The following is a 5,646-nucleotide window of genomic DNA, read 5'->3' on the forward strand; positions in this document are numbered from 1 at the left end:
ATACACATGATTTTATGCGATACGAGTAAATAACGTGCTCGAGCTAAACAGGGAGTTTTTCCTGTAGCTGATGACGAAGAAGTTTATTTATCCCAGGATAAATGAAAGATGGGTTTTATTCTGGGTAACGTCAGTTGATTTGGTCAAATTATTAGGCAGGCCGCGTAATTCTGTTAAATGCCTTATGTTCGCATTTTTTTTCTCTGGTGGTTGGCACCTGTATAATTGTGGCAAACTCATGAGTATTTTTCTCATTAACTGGATATCCCTTTATGGACAGAGTCAAATTACTTTCTTAAGCACAGCTTTTTGTTAAATCATCAGCATTTATCTCCTAATTCATTATTCCTCCGATAGTAATCCTTAAAAAAAAAAAAAAAAAAAAAAAAAAAAGACTTTATCACAAAGCAAGGCAAGTTCTAGAGACTGATGCAAGAAATATTCACACTGGCCAGTTTTCAATGGAGCACAGGAATCTAGGGATTCTGATCCCTTGCATTTCTCTGCGCCAGTTTGCCTCTACATCATTTCTCCAAAATTCACAGGCGCTCACCATACACGCGCTCTCTCTCTCTCTCTCTCTCTCTCTCTCTCTCTCTCTCTCTCTCTCTCTGTAACAAGTGAATGCTTAGAACTTGTTCACTCTTTGTGTTCGGTGATTCAAACCTACGGTACAGGAAGTCGTGGAGTGAAATCCAAGAAACATACTTAAGTCACCTGCTTGGTACTGTATGACAAAAAATAGTTACTAAATAATAAACTATACATTCGTGTTATCAGAGTCAAACCATCAGAGTAAATATTACTATTGCTTTATCCATTAGTACAAGCCCAAAGCTGAAGGGATATTTTTCGACAGAAATGCGTCGAAAGCAACTTGTGCTCGTGAATGCTGGATGAGGGAGGCTAACAACTCCTGTCCGCAATAGTACATACGGGAGTCTGATAGTATGGCGTGGAATTTATCAAAATGTATGTTTCTCAACAGTAACACGAAATTTCTGAGTAGCAATGTCGTACCGTGACAACCGACGTAAACACATTCTGACAAACGTGTTTTCTTTGTTTCCACTGCTCTAAGTTTCAGCGATGCAATCGAACAGCAACAACAAAATGCCCATTAAACTTGTAAAGTACTTCATTGTACAACTCACTTTCTCTATGTTAAACAGAAACGCGAAACTAGATTCACATGGATTACACGGTGGTCCGAAATTTCAGTGGACAGCATTAAAATGAAAGTGACAACGCTAATATCATTTAGTGCAGTGTGATGCTGTGATCCACAAAAAAGTTATGTAACTGATTCAAGTGTTGTTCTTTGCTCGAAGCTTCAGAGGAACGCTGCAAAATACCGGATCATGTATCGTATCAGACGTTCACCTTTCCTGTTGTTGGACATTTCGTAACCTAAACACTAACCCTTTTAGGACTTGGAAAAAGGCCTATTGTGGCTACCACCATAAGATTTTATTAAGCTGTGATGTGGTTTATCATCCACCAAGGCATAAGTTTGTCCAGCGTGCTATAAGATGAGGCCATTGTGAGTGTGAGGCTAGGATTATAATCTGGAGACTACCTGAACAACGATGCACTTCTGGTAAGTGATCTCATCAGCGGCTTTCTGATCTCTCATTAGATTATACCTATCGCTTTCCACGTGCATTTACAGGGATAGGAATTTATTTGGAACTATACGACCAGCCACTATCATGAAGAACTGACTTCTGTTTTGCTGGAAACTGGGTCGTGTTCTACAGCATCTAGACTGATCACATTACTGTCCACAAAGATCTGATCACATTACTATCCACAAAGATCATTAATTGTATTTGATCTTTCATTATCATTGAAGCTACTGTGTGCTCTTTCCTGCACAGATGATGTGTTTATGAATATACTTCCCGTTATTTCTCACTAAGGTGTCTGGATACCAATGGACGAACTAGGACCAGCACTACTGTTCATCACTACATAACTTCCAACATATACAATCAACTCTTCGAGTACAATATGCAAACTTGGTTCTTTCTGACGTTCTGCAGACGATTTTCTTCAGCAGGGAGAAGTCAAAGATGGAATATAATAATCAACTGGTATGACTCGTTTCCTATGACTTAGAAAATCGTTTACTATGTTGGGTAGTAATCATAAAACCACAGACGCCTAGTGGTCTTGTGGGTTAGGCGCTCCAACAGGATGTGGCCCCTAAGGACTTAATTCTATGAGGAGATTATGGTTTACCGCTCACATATTGCCACCCAACAGTGGGCGACTGGTCACTCTCGCCTTTGGGAATAAGCCTATTCCTGGGCCTAATAGGGCAGTGAAGAATTGGATGAGGTGTGCATAACTCTCACAACGTTGTAATAATTTTGGAAATTGATTTTAATAAATGCCTGACGATTCAGTTCAATGCAAAAAAATCCGAAGCAAACAATGAGTTAAAAGTATTATCAACGCTTTTGAGAATGCTAAGGTGCTTAATACATGCGCTTATGGAGACGTGAGGGTAATTCACGGCCATATGACTGCTGTTATCACTGAGGAGGGTTGGATGCTGCTGGAATGGTTAACAAGGCCTCCTGTTTAGCATCTGATGACCATAAGACTACCACCCATTGCTACCTGGTAGATGATGATAACGTCAGCACTCAGATGTACAGGCAACATCAAAAGTCCTGTCGCCTCTCCTGCCTCTCTTTCCACGGACTTAGGAAATCATTGTGATGGACCTGCAGCAAACGACGCTTACAACAATGATCTGAAGCCAAATGAAGTCATCAGTGTAGTGGTTGCGGACTGACCACACTGATTTTCAGGGCGCATGGAAAGAATGAAGGAAAGGTGACAGAACTCTTGATGCCGACTGTTCACCTGGGGCACATTATCCCTTTCCTTACGACGATGAAATTACATTATTCTTGCTATCATCAGACAATGTTATTTATCTTAGGAGTGGGTTCCCACTGTCTAAAAGTTAAGGAGTCTCACCAGTTCTCTGGTCACTAGAGAAATCTTAACTATACTCCTTTTATTCTAAATTGATCTAAAGTTGGCATCTCTCCATCTTGAATGATGAGTTTTAGCAAAGGAATGAAACTAGAATATTGTGCTAATCACGGAGAAGTGTTATAAAAAGAATGCTAAGCTGTAGTATCATCTTTTTTTCAGCCACAAAGCTACGTGAAATAAGTTGTAAGAGGAAAAAAAAATCTAGATCATGTTTGAGTATAAGGAGCATAATTTATTCTTGCCACCGTCAAAACGATTATATTCAGCTTTGGGATCATGTCGTCTCTAAGTTAACTCCTTTACTATCAGAGTCCTCCTGCATGCCATAATCATTATCTGGCGATAGAATTAATGTATTTAATGACGAATACCTTATGCTATACTGGTTAATGGATATTGTTTTTAGCTTAATCAAAATGTGAGACTATACCTAAGATGAATAAAAGAATCTAGTGAGATGGGGTGGGTGGAAGAGAGGGAAGACACGAATGCCATGGAAAGGATATGGGAATACAGATAGAAAGATACGCAGATGGAGGGAGGGAGAGGGAAAGGTAAAAAGAGATGGTGGGAGGTCAGGCCCCAATATTGATAGTCAACGAAGTCGTGGTTGCAGTGCTCTCAGTCACCCTACTCAAATTTCACCCTTTGGCAGCCATGCACAGAGTTTCTATTTTGCTTTAGTTATCGTCAGACGTTTATATTTCGCATAAGGAAACTCGTGGCGGCAACAGGCTTAAAATTCATTTCAATTATCGTTGTTACCGAGATTTAAAAACTTTATGCTTTATCACACTTAGCCCCAGAGAATTACTGTAGTTCATGAGAATCCACTGCAGGCAATGAGTTAAAACAATGCTGACATACACATCAACCATTCAATCTTTGTTGCAATCCTTTACCATGGAACCACACGACACTCACACTCTCACTTGGTAACTAGTGATGGAACAGAGTATAACTGAAATGAAGTGGACTGGTTTATTATTATTTTCAAGGAAGAAGGAACCAAAGGCCAAAGCCCTCAAACTGTTCACTCCAAGGAAAAAAAAAAAATCAACCAAATTCAAGATGTTATGAATCGCTGTCAACGATCTGTAACAAGCAAGAAATAAAGCAACTGCAATAAACTGTGGCTCACCGGGATCTGGTTGTGAGTGACTTAAAACTGTCAAGAGTAGAGTCCATAGATCACTGCCTACGACAGCTGAGGGACTGAATGTGACTAAATAATATCGTGTTCTGTTTTCTGAAGCCATCACGCTCCAGAGTGCAACTGCAAGCATTCCTTAAGAAAATATCTTGTCTTCAAACGTTTTCATGTAAATTTTCCTTTACATCACTGTGCTCCTTCACGCTGTTTCCTGACTCTGCGGCTGGAGAGATTGGGTGGGTGGCGGAATGGAAGGGAAGACTACTGGGACTTGGGAATAGGCCCTGAAGCCTTTGGCCAGAGTCGGATACGTAAGAAAAAAAAAATTACTAGCCAACGGCCATACCACGTTGAGTACACCGCTTCCCGTCCGATCAGCGAAGTTAAGCAACGTTGGGTCTGGTTAGTACTTGGATGGGTGACCGCCTGGGAACACCAGATGCTGTTGGCATCCCTACGTGTCAAGTGGGGTTGGTGGAGGATTAGTGCCCCTCCCTGTAAAACAATTAACTCTAAGCCATTGGCCACCCCGTCTGGGATACATGGCGTCTGGCAATGAATGAAAAAAAAAAAAAACAAATACTCTGTCACAGTCAAGGGGCGGTCTTCTCGTGCGGTTAGGAAGCTTACTAACAACGTCTTCCTAAACGGTTTATTTCTGATTCTGCTCCTTTACTATCTTCTTGTGTTATTCATCCAATTTATGTCTATATTAAAAGTATAAGAAGCAAGAAAGAGAAAATTAATGAGTAGTTTGGAAAATAAATCGTTTAGGAAGAGATGCAAGGGAGCCTTCTTACCCTACGAGAAAACTGGCCACAGGGTTCAATGTCCATCCAGTGGCCAACCCGTAACCTGGTATCGATATCACCTTAACCAGACAAAGGGAACTAGGCTCGTGTGTTAATGTATTTACTGTAGATATTTCATTAATGGAAGGACTTCGAGTTGGGTATATTTAAGCAACGTCAAGCTGTCTTCAGTAAAACAAGCCATGGTTGGGATTAAGCAATTAAAAGATGCAAGAGTGGTCAGCATCCATTCACGTGGCGCGAGACTCAAAGCCACGAGTTGAGTAAATGGAGTTTTAATGCAACTATATTTTGACTGTGAACATCAGGAGCGTGTAAGTGTAAACAATGATCAGCTGTCATGCCAAAGAACTCAGGTGCTGAGAGAAAAACGAGGAAATAAATTAAACCAAACTGCGTGTAAACAAGGTAGCTACACCGATAGGGTAAAGCATAAATATTCGCTGACGCAATATCCCCACACGAGAGCGGCCGTAAATCATCATGTATATTTTCTTTTCACCTTCCTCTTCCCTATATTTATGTGTAAGTATTACTGACTGAAGGCCATTTTATTCCTCGCTATCCATTCTTCTTCTTCTTCTTCTTCTTCTTTGTATGCTTCCTTATCTTTTAGACTGTCTTTTTCTCCTCCTACTCCTCCGCCCTATCAGCACTCTATTAATC

The 5,646-nt window shown here is 40.5% G+C and overlaps 1 non-coding gene across 1 annotated transcript; it reads left to right on the forward strand.

Annotated features, from left to right (window-relative positions):
• The first annotated feature begins 4,500 nt into the window (after positions 1–4,500).
• On the forward strand, positions 4,501–4,619 carry LOC145405375 (5S ribosomal RNA). Its single transcript, XR_013898342.1, has one exon. It is a non-coding gene; the product is annotated as a 5S ribosomal RNA (ribosomal RNA).
• Positions 4,620–5,646: the final 1,027 nt, after the last annotated feature.

Source organism: Coenobita brevimanus, chromosome 7 (assembly GCF_032717465.1).
Source record: "Coenobita brevimanus isolate Jiangsu-jjx chromosome 7, ASM3271746v2, whole genome shotgun sequence".
Lineage (NCBI taxonomy): Eukaryota > Metazoa > Arthropoda > Malacostraca > Decapoda > Coenobitidae > Coenobita > Coenobita brevimanus.